The 17615-nt window shown below is 39.5% G+C and overlaps 1 non-coding gene across 1 annotated transcript; it reads right to left on the bottom strand.

Moving 5' to 3' along the window:
• Window positions 1-13993: 13993 nt before the first annotated feature.
• Window positions 13994-14097, bottom strand: LOC112804705 (small nucleolar RNA R71). The gene has a single exon (XR_003203322.1). It is a non-coding gene; the product is annotated as a small nucleolar RNA R71 (small nucleolar RNA).
• Window positions 14098-17615: the final 3518 nt, after the last annotated feature.

Below are 17615 nucleotides of genomic sequence, written 5' to 3'. Positions count from 1 at the left end.
TGTTGTGCAGTAATGAGAAATATGTTGGAGTTTTGGAGATGCTTTGTCCTCTGAATTTCTGTAATGTAATATTCAACTCAATTGTTTGTAAAGCACGTCTACGGCAAGCTGTATATAGGGTGTCACCATTGTCAGTAGCTACCTCCCATCCTCTCAGTGAAAACGGTCCAGATGCTCTGTCACAGCACGGCTAATCAGCTGTTGGTTCTCGATCATGTTGGAATAGGATCCATTGATCCTTTTGTGTTTGTCATCACGCCCAGCAATCGCGAGTTTGAAGCACGTCACAGCCATTCAATCCTTGAATCCTACTTGGAATACCACAGACAAGGTTTAGACCTTCCGGATTCTCAAGAGTGGCCGTCATCAATTCTACCTTATACCGCAGAGATTCCGATTAAAGAATCTAAGAGAAGCTCATTCAGTCTGATGTAGAATGGAGGTGTTTGTCAGGCACACGTTCATAGATTGAGGGAGGTGATGAGTGTCATGGATCTTCACCTCTTTCATAATTAAGCGCGAATAAACATCTTAGATCGGACCATACACACGTTTGAGTGAAATAGAAACAATTGCATTAATTCATCGAGACGCTGCAGAGCTCCTCACCCCTAACAATGGAGTTTAGAGACTCATGCCATCAAAAAGTATGTAATTCAGATCTGAAAATGTCATGAGGTACAAAATAAGTCTCTAAAAGTTGTTTAAATAGTAAACTAGTAACCTAGGTTTACAAAAAATGAGTAAACTAAGATAACTGGTGCAGAAATCCACTTCTGGGGCCCACTTGGTGTGTGATGGGCTGAGACTAAAGCTATCCACGAACTGAAGCTTTTCTTGGAGTTGAACTCCAAGTTATAACGTGTTTTGGGCGTTCAACTCCGGATCATGACGTGTTTCTGGCATTTAACTCCAGACAGCAGCATGTACTTGGCGTTCAACGCCAAGTTACGTCATCTATCTTCGCGCAAAGTATGGACTATTATATATTGCTGGAAAGCCCTGGATGTCTACTTTCCAACGCCGTTGAAAGAGCGCCAATTTGACTCCTGTAGCTCCAGAAAATCTATTTTGAGTGCAGAGAGGTCAGGATCCAACAACATCAGCAGTCCTTTTTCAGCCTAACTCAGATTTTTGCTCAGCTCCCTCAATTTCAGCCAGAAAATACCTGAAATCACAGAAAAACACACAAACTCATAGTAAAGTCCAGAAATATGATTTTTGCCTAAAAACCAATAATATTCTACTAAAAACCAATTAAAACATGCTAAAATCTACATGAAATTACCCCCAAAAAGCGTATAAAATATCCGCTCATCACAACACCAAACTTAAAGTGTTGCTTGTCCTCAAGCAACTAGATAAATAAAATAGGATGAAAGGAATTAAGAAGTAATAATATCTAAGAGTTTTAAATGGAGCTCAGATTCTTATTAGATGAGCGGGGCTTGTAGCTTTTTGTTTCTGAACAGTTTTGGCATCTCCCTTTATCCTTTGAAATTCAGAATGATTGGCATCCATAGGAATTCAGAATTCAGATAGTATTATTGATTCTCCTAGTGTAGCATGTTGATTCTTGAACACAGTTATTTTATGAGTCTTGGCCGTGGCCCTAAGCACTTTGTTTTCCAGTATTACCACCAGATACATAAATGCCACAGACACATGACTAGGTGAACCATTTCAGATTGTGACTCAGCTTTGCTAGAGTCCCCAGTCAGAGGTGTCCAGAGCTCTTGAGCACACTCTTTTTGCCTTGGATCACGACTTTAACCACTCAGTCTCAAGTTTGTAACTTGGACCTGCATGCCACAAGCACATGGTTAGGGACAGCTTGGTTTAGCCGCTTAGGCCTGTAACTATTTCCTTAGGCCCTCCTATCCACTGATGCTCAAAGCCTTGGATCCTTTTCACCCTTGCCTTTTGGTTTTAAGGGCTGTTTGGCTTTTATTCCTTTTGATCCAAATTTTTTTACTGCTTTTTCTTGCTTCAAGAATCAATTTCATGATTTTTCAGATCATCAATAATATTTTTCGTGTTCCTCATTCTTTCAGGAGCCAATATTCATAAAATTCAAGATAAAAATTATGCACTGTTCAAGCATTCATTCAGAGAACAAAAAGTATTGCCACCACATGTAATTAATTATAATTTTTATTATTAAGAACTCGAAAAATATAAATTACTTCTTTATTCTAAAAATCTACTACTTTATTCATGCCTGATGATGATGAGAAAAATAAATTATAACTTAATTGGAAATAAAATCAAAATAGATATACTAATTACTACTACTACTACTACTATATATCTCCTAAGGTAAATTTCTATAATAACACTATCACAGAGATAAAGCTAAAAATTGGAACCTAACAACCTGTTGTTTTGAGAAGTAGATGTTCCTCTAATCTGTGGGGTGCTTTTCAAGGATTAATTTTTGGCGCTTCAGCTCCCTTAGATGACGCCCTTGCTCTTCCTGTTCCTTAAGCAGTTTGCAAAGCATGCTACTTTGATTGTTCTGTTCTTCCTTTAATTGGTCCATAGCTTCTTGCAATTTGGAAATAGAAGCCTCAAGATGTTCCCAATATTCGAATTGAGGGAGTTCTTGGAAGGGCTTCCTGTGCTCTCTTCTTGTTTGAATCATCCTGCAGCTGTTGTCTGTCCATTGATATTCTAGTGATTGGCCTCTCAACTGAGATATACTCTGTTATTCCCATCTTCACTCCGACATCTTTGTAGAGCATAGAAATTAAGCTTGGATAGGCCAATCTGGCGTCCTTGGAATTCCTGTTTGCTATTTTGTATAGTTCACATGAGATCAGTTGATGGACTTCTACTTCTTTTCCCAACATGATGCAGTGAATCATTACTGCTCTTTTAATGGTAACTTCAGAACGGTTGCTGGTGGGCAATATGGAACGCCCTATGAAATCTAGCCAACCTCTGGCTACTGGTTTTAGATCTTCTCTTTTGAGTTGATTTGGGATGCCAGTCGTGCTGGTGGTCCACCTGGCTTCAGGGATGCATATATCCTCTAGAATCTTGTCCAGACCTTTATTTACCCTCATCATTTTCCTATTAAAGGAGTCTGGGTCATCTTTCAGTTGAGGAAGCTTAAATATCTCCCTGATCTTGTCAGGATGGGTATGAACAATCTTTCCTCTGACTAAGGTCCGATGGTCATAGAGAGCAGCTCCAATTATTCTTTGCCTGTCTGTCTGCCATAGATTAGCATATAACTCCTGAACCATGTTCCTTCCCACTTTCGTTTCAGGATTGGCCAGAATTTCCCAGTTCCTGTTTCAAATTTGCTCTTGGATTTCCGGATATTCATCTTCTTTCAGATTAAATTTGACTTCCGGGATCACTGATCTGTGACTCATTATTTTGTAGTAATGGTCTGAATGTTCTTTAGTTAAGAACTTCCCTTGATTCCAAAGTGGCTTTGGAGTATTCTCTTTCTTGCGTCTTGGGGTGGGTTGTTTTCCTTTAGGAGCCATGATCTTAATGAGTATGTTTTTGTGATCACGGATAAACACACCAAACTTAGAGCTTTGCTTGTTCTCAAGCAAAAGAGAAGAAAGAAGACGGATAGGAGGAGAGCAAGTGTGGCATGGTGATGATGAGAGGGGCGCCGAATTCAATAAATAGGGAGGGGGTGGGAAATTTTCGAAAATAAGAAAAAGATAAGATAAAAGATATGATTTATAAGAGATAGATATGATAAGAAAAAGATATAGTTTAAAAAGAGAAAGATATGAATAATAATTAAAAAGATAAATCTGAATTTTTAATTTTGAAAAAGATTTTAAAAAGATAATTGAGTTTTGAAAACAAACTTAAAAGAGTTGGATTGGATTGGAAAACAATTTGTCTTTATGGATTAAGATATATTTGAAATTTTTGAAAAAGGGAATTTAGAAATTAGGGTTCTTAGAAGACTAATTTGATTTGAAGGATGACATTTTGAAACATGTTTATGCAAGAAATCATGAATTGAAACATAAAAATTTAGAAAAATTATAAAGAAAAACGAATTCTACCTCCTCCCACCATCCTGGCGTTAAACGCCCAAACGATGCATGTTTTGGGCGTTTAACGCCCAAATGCTGCTTCTCCTGGGCGTTCAACGCCCAGCTGATGCTTCTTTCTGGCGTTGAACGCCAGGAAGTCCTTTGTCACTGGGCGTTTTTCTGAACGCCCAGGATGCTAACAATCTGGCGTTAAACGCCCAGAAGGTGCTTCTTTCTGGCGTTCAACACCCAGAAGATGCTCCTTTCTGGCGTTTAACGCCCAGATGGCTACCCTTATTGGCGTTGAACGCCCAGTGGGTGCTTCTTTTGGGCGTTCAACGCCCAAAATGTTTCTTACTGGCTTTTTCACGCCAGTGAGCTTCCAAATTTCCCTGTAACTCTGTGAATTCAATCAATTGCTATTTTTACCCTTTGAAGATACTTGGACACATACCTGTAAAAAAAAAAGAAATTTATTTAATTAGTAAATAAACTTTGTAAATGGCTGGGTTGCCTCCCAGCAAGCGCTTCTTTATTGTCTTTAGCTGGACTACCACTGAGCTCTAACCAAGTCTCAGTTTTGAGCATTCTTGCTCGAAGTTACTTTCAAGATAATGTTTAATTCTCTGTCCATTAACAATGAACTTTTTGTTAGAGTCATTATCCTGAAGCTCTACGTATCCATATGGTGATACACTTGTAATTACATATGGACCTCTCCACCAGGATTTTAATTTTCCGGGGAATAATTTGAGCCTCGAATTAAATAGCAGAACTTTCTGCCCCGGCTCAAAGACTCTGGATGACAATTTCTTATCATGCCATCTCTTTGCTTTCTCCTTGTAAATTTTTGCATTCTCGAAAGCATTGAGTCTAAATTCCTCTAGCTCATTTAGCTGGAGTAAACGTTTTTCTCCAGCTAACTTGGCATCAAGGTTCAGGAATCTGGTTGCCCAGTAGGCCTTGTGTTCCAGTTCCACTGGCAAGTGACATGCCTTTCCATACACAAGCTGGTATGGAGAGGTCCCTATAGGGGTCTTGAATGCTGTTCTGTATGCCCACAGAGCATCATCCAAGCTCCTTGCCCAATCCCTTCTACGGTTAATTACAGTCCGTTCCGGGATTCTTTTGAGTTCTCTATTTGAGACTTCAGCTTGCCCATTAGTCTGTGGGTGATATGGAGTAGCTACCCTATGGCTAACTCCATAACGAACCAAAGCAGAGTAAAGCTGTTTATTGCAGAAATGAGTGCCCCCATCACTCATTAATACTCTAGGGGTACCAAATCTGCTGAAGATGTGTTTCTGGAGGAATTTTAACACTATTTTAGTGTCATTAGTGGGTGTTGCAATAGCCTCCACCCATTTGGATACATAATCCACTGCCACCAGAATATAAGTGTTTGAGTATGATGGTGGGAAAGGTCCCATGAAGTCAATGCCCCATACATCAAACAACTCAATCTCCAAGATTCCTTGTTGAGGCCTGGCATAACTGTGAGGTAGATTGCCAGATCTTTGGCAACTGTCACAATTAAGCACAAACACTCGGGAATCTTTATAGAGAGTAGGCCAGTAGAAACCACTTTGGAGGACTCTTGTGGCTGTTCGCTCGCTTCCAAAATGTCCTCCATACTGTGATCCATGGCAATGCCAAAGGATTTTATGCGCTTCTTCTTTAGGCACACATCTACGGATTACTCCGTCTGCACATCTCTTAAAGAGATACGGCTCATCCCAAAGATAATACTTTGCATCTGTGATCAGCTTCTTTGATTGCTGTCTACTGTACTCTTTGGGTATGAATCTCACTGCCTTGTAGTTTGCAATGTCTGCAAACCACGGCACTTCCTGGATGGCAAAGAGTTGCTCATCCGAAAAGGTTTCAGAGATCTCAGTGAGAGGGAGGGACGCCCCTTCTACTGGTTCTATTCGGGACAGGTGATCTGCTACTTGATTCTCTGTCCCTTTTCTGTCTCTTATTTCTATATCAAACTCTTGCAGAAGCAACACCCATCTTATAAGTCTGGGCTTTGAATCCTGCTTTGTGAGTAGATATTTAAGAGCAGCATGATCAGTATACACAATCACTTTTGATCCTACTAAATAGGATCTGAATTTGTCAATGGCGTAAACCACTGCAAGTAGCTCTTTTTTATGGTTGTATAATTCTTCTGTGCATCATTTAAAACAAGGCTGGCATAATAAATGACGTGCAGAAGCTTGTCATGCCTTTGTCCCAACACTGCACCAATGGCATGGTCACTGGCATCACACATCAATTCAAATGGTAATGTCCAGTCTGGTGTAGAGATGATTGGTGTTGTAACCAATTTAGCTTTCAGAGTCTCAAATGCCTGCAGACACTCTTTATCAAAGATAAATGGCGTGTCAGTAGCTAGCAGGTTGCTCAGAGGTTTGGCAATTTTTGAAAAATCCTTTATAAACCTCCTATAGAGTCTTGCATGCCCCAGAAAGCTTCTGATTGCCTTAACATTGGCAGGTGGTGGTAATTTTTCAATTACCTCTACCTTAGCTTTATCCACCTCTATCCCCTTGTTCGAGATTTTGTGCCCAAGGACAATTCCTTCAGTCACCATAAAGTGACACTTCTCCCAGTTTAAAACCAGGTTAGTCTCTTGGCATCTCTTTAGAACAAGTGCTAAATGGCTAAGGCAGGAGCTGAATGAGTCTCCAAATACTGAAAAGTCATCCATGAAGACTTCCAGGAATTTTTCCACCATATCAGAGAAAATTGAGAGCATGCACCTCTGAAAGGTTGCAGGTGCATTACACAGGACAAATGGCATCCTTCTGTATGCAAATACTCCAGATGGACATGTGAATGCTGTTTTCTCTTGATCTTTGGATCTACTGCAATTTGATTATAACCTGAATATCCATCCAGGAAGCAGTAGTATTCATGACCTGCCAGTCTTTCCAGCATTTGGTCTTTGAATGGTAAAGGAAAATGATCCTTTCTGGTAGCTGTATTGAGCCTTCTGTAATCAATACACATACGCCACCCAGTAACTGTTCTTGTAGGAACTAGTTCATTTTTTTCATTATGAACCACTGTCATGCCACATTTCTTAGGGACGACTTGGATAGGGCTCACCCAGGGGCTATCAGAAATAGGATAAATAATCCCAGCCTCTAGTAACTTAGTGACCTCTTTCTGCACTACTTCCTTCTTGGCTGGATTTAGCCGCCTTTGTGGTTGAACCACTGGTTTGGCGTCACCCTCCAGTAAGATCTTGTGCATGCATCTAGCTGGGCTAATGCCCTTGAGATCACTGATGGACCACCCAAGAGCTGTCTTGTGTGTCCTTAGCACTTGAATTAATGCTTCCTCTTCCTGTGGCTCTAAGGTAGAGCTTATGATTACAGGGAAGGTATCACCTTCTCCCAGAAATGCATATTTCAGGGATGGTGGTAATGGTTTGAGTTCGGGTTTTGGAGGTTTCTCCTCTTCTTGAGGGATTTTCAGAGGTTCTATTATTTTCTCTGATTCCTCCAAATCAGGCTGAACACTCATGTAGTCATTTGGGGTGTCTGGATGTTTCATGGCTTTGATAACATTCAACTTAAACTCCTCCTCATTGACTCTCAAGGTTACTTCCCCTTTTTGGACATCAATGAGGGTTCGGCCAGTTGCTAGGAAAGGTCTTCCTAGAATGAGAGTTGCACTCTTGTGCTCTTCCATTTCCAGCACCACAAAGTCAGTAGGAAAGGCAAATGGCCCAACCTTGACAATCATGTCTTCAATCACTCATGATGGGTATTTAATGGAGCCATCAGCAAGTTGAAGACATATCCTGGTTGGATTGATTTCTTCAGTCAAACCAAGCTTTCTGATAGTAGATGCAGGTATTAGGTTGATACTTGCCCCAAGATCATATAAAGCTTGCTTGGTACAAGTACCCTCTAATGTGCATGGTATCATAAAGCTCCCAGGATCTTTAAGCTTCTCAGGTAAGCTTTTCAGAATGACTGCACTGCATTCTTCAGTGAGGTAAACTTTTTCAGTCTCCATCCAATCCTTCTTATGACTTAAGATCTCTTTTATGAACTTAGCATAGGAAGGTATTTGCTCAAGTGCTTCTGCAAACGGAATCTTTATTTCAAGAGTTCTGAGATAGTCTGCAAAGCGAGCAAATTGCTTATCCTGTTCCGCTTGGCGGAGTTTTTGAGGATAAGGCATTTTGGCTTTATATTCCTCAACCTTAGTTGCTGCAGGTTTATTACCTACAGAAGTGGGTTGGGAAGCCTTTTTAGAAGGGTTGTTATCAGCACTTGTATGTGACTGATTTCCCACTGGCGTTTGAATGCCAGGGGTGGAAGCTGGAGTGGCGTTAAACGCCAACTCCTCATTTGTTACTGGCGTCTGAACGCCAGAACTATGCTCCCTTTGGGCGTTCAACGCCGGATTCATGCTTGTTTCTGGCGTTGAACGCCAGGAATGAGCATGGTCTGGGCGTTCAGCGCCAGCTTTATTCCTCTCTGGGCTCTGATTGTCCTCAGAGGGATTTTGAGTAGCCATTTGTTCATTTCTTGGCTTCCTGCTGCTTTGAAGTGAGGTATTTAATGTTTTCCCACTTCTTAATTGAACTGCTTGGCATTTTTCTGCTATTTGTTTTGACAATTGCTTTTCTGTTTGCTTTAACTGTACTTTCATATTCCTATTAGCCATTCTTGTTTCCTGTAGCATTTCCTTGAATTCGGCTAGCTGCTGAGTTAGAAAGTCTAATTGCTGATTGAATTCAGTAGCCTGATCTACAGGACTGAGTTCAGCAGTTACTGTTTTAGCTTCTTCTTTCATGGAAGATTCACTGCTTAGGTACAGATGTTGATTTCTGGCAACTGTATCAATAAGCTCTTGAGCTTCTTCAATTGTTTTTCTCATATGTATAGATCCACCAGCTGAGTGGTCTAGAGAAATCTGAGCTTTTTCTGTAAGCCCATAGTAGAAGATGTCTAATTGCACCCATTCTGAAAACATTTCAGAGGAGCATTTTCTTAGCATTTCTCTGTATCTTTCCCAGGCATCATAAAGGGATTCATTATCTCCTTGTTTGAAGCCTTGGATGCTTAGCCTTAGCTGTGTCATCCGTTTTGGCGGGAAATAGTGATTCAGGAATTTTTCTGACAGCTGTTTCCATGTTTTTATGCTGTTCTTAGGCTGGTTATTTAACCACCTCTTAGCTTGATCTTTTACAGCAAATGGAAACAGTAATAATCTGTAGACATCCTGATCTACTTCCCTATCATGCACTGTGTCAGCAATTTGTAAAAATTGTGCCAAAAACTCTGTAGGTTTTTCATGTGGAAGACCAGAATACTGGCAGTTTTGCTGCACCATGATAATAAGCTGAGGATTCAACTCAAAGCTACTAACTCCAATGGAGGGTATACAGATACTACTCCCATATGAAGTAGTAGTGGGGTTAGCAGATGACCCCAGAGTCCTCTTGGACTGTTCATTCCCACTTAATTCCATGATGGAATAAAAGAGATGATATGTATGTTATAAAATAAAATAGAAACGAAACAAATAAAAGAAATTGAAAATATTTTGAAATTGAAATCTGAATTTTTATATAAAATTTTCGAAAAAGTAGTTTAAAAATTAGTTAGGAAGGATATTTTTTTTTGAATTTTGAAATTTTTTAATGAAAGAGAAAAACACACAAAAGACACAAGACGTAAAATTTTTAGATCCAATGCTCCTTATTTTCGAAAGTTTTGGAGGGAAAACACCAAGGAACACCAAACTTAAAAATTTTAAGATCAAAGCACAAGAAAGACTCAAGAACACCTTGAAGATTCACAAGAACACCAAGAACAAAAGAAAGAACACCAAACTTAAAATTTTTAGAAAACCAAGACAAATTTTTGAAAATTAAAGAAAACTTAACAAGAAAACACCAAACTTAGAGTTTGGCACAAGATTCAATAAAAGAAAAATTATTTTTGAAAAAGATTCCAAAGAAGATACCCAATTATGAAGAACAACTACTAAAGCTCCAGCCAATTGGGCAGCAACTTCAATGTTGACTTAAAAAAATGTATTATATTTATGGATAAATGTAAAAATTTCTTGAAAGTTAATATTTTGAAAAAGCACAAGAAAAACAAGAAAAGACACAAAACAAGAAAAAAACTCAAGATCAAACAAGCAGAATAAACAAGAACAACTTGAAGATCAATGAAGAACAAAGACACTAATACAAAAATTTTAATGAAAAATACAAAATATGCAATTAACACCAAACTTAGAATAAGACACTAGACTCAAAGAGAAATTAAAAATTAAGAAAGAAAAATAATATTTTTGAAAAGAAAATAAAAGACTCTGACCCAATTACCAAAATCTTCCTAATCTAAGAAATAAAATAAACCTTTAGTTGTTCAAACTCGAACAATCCCCGGCAACGGCGCCAAAAACTTGGTGCACGAATTTGCAATCCGTACAACTAACCAGCAAGTGCACTGGGTCGTCCAAGTAATACCTTACGTGAGTAAGGGTCGATCCCACGGAGATTATTGGTTTGAAGCAAGCTATATTTATTTTATTATTCTTAGTCAGGATATTAATTAAAATTATCAGTTGGAATTATTAGATTGGAAAAATAAAAGAGAAAAAAAATCGTTACTTGTTGTGCAGTAATGAGAAATATGTTGGAGTTTTGGAGATGCTTTGTCCTCTGAATTTCTGTAATGTAATATTCAACTCAATTGTTTGTAAAGCACGTCTACAGCAAGCTGTATGTAGGGTGTCACCATTGTCAGTGGCTACCTCCCATCCTCTCAGTGAAAACGGTCCAGATGCTTGATGCCAAGGCATCTTAGGCTAGTTTCACTAGCATTTTTCTGTTAGTTTTAGTTGTTTTATGCATTTTCTTGAGCTTAAAGTAACCAAGAATGGTTAAATGAACAACAAAGTAATGAATCATCCAAACAGTATGATTTTGATGCAAATTCCATGAGTTTTTAGTGATATGACTTGAATGCTATGAATGGAAGAATTCTCATGAAATTTTGCAAGACTTTGATGCAGTTGTTTAGATGATTTCAGGGAAGAAGAGGCTAGGCAAGGAAGCAACAAAATCAATAAAGGAAGCTTGAAGATCACATGTGGAGTTTAAGTTCCAGTTTAAGCTTAAACTGGAACTTAAACTGCCAAGCCATATAATGCTGAAAGTGGCGTTTAACCTCCAGTTTAACCTTAAACTGGAAGTTAAACGCCAGAATAAGAAATGCACCAAAACTGAAAGTGGCGTTTAACCTCCAGTTTAAGGTTAAACTGGAAGTTAAACGCCAGAATCATGAGAGCTGAGAAAAGAGGAAACTGGCGTTTAACCTCCAGTTTAACCTTAAACTGAAGGTTAAACGCCAGAATGAGAATGGCACCAAGGGAGCATTTCCACGTTTAACCTCCAGTTTAACCTTAAATTGGAGGTTAAATGTGTTCGGCGTTTTTTCCACTCCAGGGTGTGCTTTCTCATTTCCACGTTTAAGCTCCAGTTTAAGGTTAAACTGGAGCTTAAACGTGTTCGACATTTCTCCTCCTGGGTTGCTTCCTTCATTCCCACGTTTAAGCTCCAGTTTAAGGTTAAACTGGAGCTTAAACGTGTTCGACATCTCACCCTCCAGGAAGCATTCCACGTTTAAGCTCCAGTTTAACCTTAAACTGGAGCTTAAACGTGTTCGACCAGCATTTCTCCTCCAGGGTTGCAATCTTCATTTCCACGTTTTAGCTTCAGTTTAACCTTAAACTGAAGCTTAAACGTGTTCGATTATTTACCCTCCAGGATTGCTTTCTTCCATTTCCACGTTTAAGCTTCAGTTTAACCTTAAACTGAAACTTAAACTACAACTTAAACGCCACCTTTTGAAAGGGTTTCTGGGCCAAATATATTGAAGTTTAAGTTAGCATTTGAGCACAAACATTAACTTAAACATACTCTGGTATGAAACCCAATTGAATATCATGGTTTATGGGATTGGGCCTAAAGAATTGATGAGTCTGGAACTTCAATTTGTTGAGTCATGTATCATTACTTGATTATCACTAAATTGGCTCAATGAATGTTACAGAATTGGATCAGCAGCCTCATCAGGATTATGGATCATAAACCCAAAGCAAAAGGAAATCAAGGAAAGGCCTCAAAGCCCAAGAAACACAACAGAAGCTCATTTTAGAAAGTGTATAAATAGGATAGAATTTAAGTTAGTTAAAAACTTTTTTGACACTTGAGAATTTTTCATCAATTTTGTAATTGAATTCTGAGCTATGAATCACTAAACCCCTTTCATTGGGTTAGGGAGCTCTATTGTAATTCAATGAATCAATAATAGTTTTATCTTCTTCTTCAATCTTTTCTCTTGAATTTTGTTAGAAAGCATCTCGATCTAATTCCATTGGGTAGTTGTCTTGGGAAAGAAATTACCCATAATTGGAATCCTTCGGAACCTTGGGAAAGGAATGGAGGATTCATGCTAGAGAAGCTTTCTCACAGTGAATTGGATTGGGGTTTGGATGGATATTGTGACATGTAATCCTACCAAATTGTGGTTCATGAAACTGTGTGGTATAATCAGTGATCGAGCATCATCTCTTCTTATGAACATTTAAACCAAGGGATTGGGAATTTGTTTGTTTTTAGAGAGAATTGGTGAGCCAAGGGATTGGGATCCAATCATATAAGATTGCCAAGCAAAGTTCAATGAATGCATTGGTTGAGGATGAGATAAAAATGTTTTGATTCGGAGATCTCAATATCTCCTAACACCCAATGAACTCCCATTTCTGATCTACCTTTCTATTTGCATTCTGCAATTTCAATTCATGCAATCACCCCATCCCCTTTTCATTTCAGCACTTTAACTTCTCGCTCTTTAATTCATGCAATTTAAGATTCCGCAATTCTCATCTAAATCTTGATTCCGCTCAACTAGAACACACTTCTAATCCGAATTGCTCATTCAACCAATCCTTGTGGGATTCGACCTCACTCTATTGTGAGTTTTTACTTGACGATAACCGGTGCACTTGCCGGAAGGAATTTTTGCCGATTGTGCAATTTCCTAAATCATAGCTATCAAGTTTATGGCTAGATCAAGTTTATGGCGCCGTTGCCGGGGATTGGTTTTCGATTGACAATTCTCAAATTGGAAGTTAACTAGATTGAGCATTTTTCTTGTTTTGTTCAAGTTACTTGTTGAATTTTAATTTCTGCACTCTGATATTTGCTTTCTTTCTTTATGCCTTTAAATTCAAGCAACTAACTCACTGACTCACTAACTGTTTGAATTAATTCCTCAACTGCTCTAACCATACTCTTCCATTAACCAAGAGTATTCCACTTGTTTGTTGCTTGTGGTGTGTTCTTGTATGACAGGTAGGAGAGGAGAGATATCAACTCCTCCATATACCGAACCAGAGAGGACCCTTCATAAACTTAGAAGGGAAGCAAGAGGGAAGAGAATATTGAGAGAAGAAGAATCTGAAGGAGAATCTGAGGACAATTTTGAGGAAGCTCTAGATCTCAACATGGATAGAGAAGTTCACAACCATGAGAGAGCTGATGGAAACAATGCCATTCCTGAGAGGAGGGTTCTTGGTTCATACATAAACCCAACCTCTGGGAATTGTGGTAGCAGCATTCAGAAACCACCTATTCAGGCCAACAATTTTGAACTCAAACCACAACTAATATCATTGGTGGAGGATCATTGTTCATTTGGTGGAAGTGCTAATGAAGACCCAAACCAACATCTCACAAAATTCCTGAGAATTTGCGACACTGTGAAGTCCAATGGAGTCCAGGAAGATGCTTATAAACTGCTCTTGTTCCCATTTTCACTTAGGGACAAGGCAGTAAGTGGCTGGAATCATTCCCAAGGGGGAGCCTAACAACCTGGGATAAGGTGGAAAGCAAGTTTCTGGCACGTTTTTACCCCCCACAAAAGGTCAATAGGCTTCGATCTGAGGTTCAGAGTTTTAGACAACAAGATGGTGAGACGCTCTACGAGGCATGGGAGAGGTTCAAAGAATTGACAAGAAAATGCCCGCCAGACATGTTCCATGACTGGGTGCAATTGCATATTTTCTATGATGGACTTTCTTATGAATCAAGGAAGGCTATAGACCATTCATCAGGAGGTTCATTGAACAGGAAAAAGACTGTGGAAGAAGCCATTGAAGTGATTGAGACAGTGGCTGAGAATGAGTACTACTATGGTTCAGAGAGGCACAACACTAAGGGAGTCATGGAGCTGAACCATGTTGATACAATTCTAGCCCAAAACAAGGTGTTTGCCAAGCAACTAGCAGAGCTCACCAGGAAATTAGACACAAAGCAAGTGGCTGCACTACACACACAAGATCAAGAGGAAGTAAGCACTGAAGGAGGTGATTGGGAAGAGGCCAACTATGTGGGAAATCAACAAAGGCAACCATATGATCCACATTCCAACACTTACAACCCAGGATGGAAAAACCACCCAAACTTTGGGTGGGGAAACCAGCAAAGCCAACCACAAAACCACAAACATTACAACCACAACCAACAGAACAATTCCACATACCAAAACTCCAACCAAAGATCATACCAAGCCACACAAAACACTTACTCCCAACCACCATATCATGGCCAAAATAATCAACCTGCCCAACCCAATCCGAACCAACAATTTCAAGATCAATTAAACAGGATAGAAGGAATGCTTGCAACCATGAGTCAAGACATAATCGAATTGAAAGCTTTTAAGGAAGAAGTAAATTCTAACTTGCAAAACCAAGGAGCTGCCATCCAGAAGCTAGAAAATCAAATTGTGTATTTGTCTAAGCAAACCCTGGGCCAAGCGTTTCTCATGCTGCCAAGGCTATTGCAAGGGAAGAATGTAAGACCATAACCCTCAGAAGTGGAAAAAAGCTAAAGGAGATCTCAAAGGAAACCACAGAGGATGAAGCCAAGGAAAATGTGAGGGACAAGGAACAAGGACAATCTTTTACACCTTCTGCAACAAAAGAAAAAGAAAAAGAGGTCCTGACGCCTTATACACCCAAAGCACCATATCCTCAACGTTTGATGAAAAGTGAAAAGGATGGCCAATTCTCCAGATTCTTGGAGATTTTCAAGAAGCTTCAAATCAACATTCCTTTTGCTGAGGCAATAGAGCAAATGCCACTCTATGCAAAATTCTTGAAGGAATTAATGACAAGAAGAGAAGCTGGAGAAATGAGGAAACTGTGTTGTTAACTGAAGAATGCAGTGCCATCATTCAACACAAATTGCCTCAGAAATTGAAGGATCCAGGCAGTTTCCAAATCCCCTGCATCATAGGAGAAGTCATGGTGGAGAAGGCCTTGTGTGACTTAGGGGCCAGTATCAATTTGATGTCTCTAACCATGATGAGAAGAATGAAGATTGAAGAAGCCAAACCAACAAGAATGGCCCTCCAATTGGCAGATCGAACTTTTAAATTCCTCATGGGATAGTTGAGGACTTGTTGGTGAAAGTGGAGATTTTATATTTCCTGCCGATTTTGTGGTATTAGATATGGAGGAAGAAGATAAGGCTTCGATAATTCTGGGAAGACCCTTCCTGGCTACTGCTGGAGCCATCATAGATGTCCAAAAGGGTGAACTCACTTTTAGATTACATGATGAGAAATTGGTGTTTAACGTATTCAAGGCAATGAGCTATCCATCAGAATCACTGAAGGAATGCATGAGGGTGGATGTAGTGGACATTGCAATACAAGAAACCTTTGAGGAAACAACAAAGGAAGTGGCAGAGGAGGAGTTCACCAAGGATATTGAAGTTAGTGACATCAAGGCTGCTGAGACAATCATGCCTGAGAGAGTGAAAGAAGAGAAGGAAGCACCAAAACCTGAGCTCAAAGCATTGCCCCCTAATATCAAGTATGCATACTTGGGTAGTGATGAGAGCCATCCTGTTATCATTAGCTCTGCCTTGAGCCAAGAACAGGAAGAAGAATTGATCAAGGTGTTACAAACTCATCAAGATGCCATTGGGTGGACCCTAGCTGATTTGAAGGGGATAAGTTCATCCATATGCATGCACAAAATCTTGTTAGAAGAGGATGCTAGACCCTCTATTCAAGCTCAGAGAAGATTGAATCCCATCATGAAAGAAGTGGTACAAAAGGAGATCATGAAGTTATGGCAGGCAGGGGTAATCTACCCCATTTCTGATAGCCCATGGGTTAGTCCAATCCATGTAGTTCCCAAGAAAGGTGGAATAACTGTGGTGCCAAATGAGAAGAACGAACTCATACCCACAAGAACTGTCACTGGGTGGAGGATGTGCATAGACTATAGGAAGCTCAATGAAGCCACCAGAAAAGATCATTTCCCACTCCCATTCATGGATCAGATGCTTGAAAGGCTTGCAGGACATGCTTACTATTGCTTTCTGGATGGATACTCAGGCTATAATCAGATAGTAGTTGATCCAAGAGATCAAGAGAAAACATCATTTGTTTGTCCATATGGAGTTTTTGCTTATAGACGCATGCCCTTTGGATTGTGCAATGCACCTGCCACTTTCCAAAGGTGCATGCTGTCCATCTTTTCGGACATGATCGAAAGGTTTATTGAAGTTTTCATGGATGATTTTTCTGTGTTTGGAGATTCTTTTCCTAGCTGCCTACGCCACCTTGCCTTGGTGCTTAAGAGATGCCAAGAGACCAATCTAGTATTAAACTGGGAAAAGTGTCATTTCATGGTCACAGAAGGAATAGTCCTTGGCCACAAAATCTCAAATAGAGGCATTGAGGTGGACAGAGCTAAGGTGGAACTCATTGAAAAACTACCTCCACCAAGTAATGTCAAGGCAGTTAGGAGTTTTTTGGGACACGCTGGCTTTTACAGAAGGTTTATTAGAGACTTTTCTAAAATAGCCAAACCTTTGAGTAACTTGCTTGTCTCTGATACGCCCTTTGTATTTGATAAAAATTGCATGCTAGCCTATGAACTTTTGAAGCAAAAACTTTCCTCTGCACCTATCATTGCCCCACCTGATTGGAACTTACCTTTTGAACTGATGTGTGATGCATCAGACCTTGCTATTGGGGCAGTGTTAGGACAAAGGAAAGACAATTTGGTACATGTGATTTATTATGCCAGTAAAGTCTTGAATGATAACCAAAGGAATTACACAACCACTGAAAAAGAACTCTTGGCAATAGTCTTTGCATTTGACAAATTTAGATCCTATCTCATTGGGTCTAAAGTCATTGTCTTCACTGATCACTCAGCTTTAAAATACTTACTTGCTAAACAAGAATCCAAACCACAACTTATTAGATGGGTTCTTTTGTTGCAGGAATTTGACATTGAAATCAAAGACAAGAAGGGTGTAGAGAACAAAGTGGCAGACCATTTATCAAGGATACCATGTGAAGAAGGAAGCACACAAAGCACACATATAAATGAGTGCTTCCCTGATGAACAACTCATGGTAATTCACAAAGCACCCTGGTTTGCAGACATAGCAAACTTCAAGGCCACTGGGAGTTTGCCGTTGGAATTTAACAAGCATCAAAAGAAGAAATTAGTAAATGATGCAAA

The sequence above is a fragment of the Arachis hypogaea genome, chromosome 5 (assembly GCF_003086295.3).
Source record: "Arachis hypogaea cultivar Tifrunner chromosome 5, arahy.Tifrunner.gnm2.J5K5, whole genome shotgun sequence".
NCBI lineage: Eukaryota > Viridiplantae > Streptophyta > Magnoliopsida > Fabales > Fabaceae > Arachis > Arachis hypogaea.
This window is presented reverse-complemented; position numbering and strand designations above follow the sequence as displayed.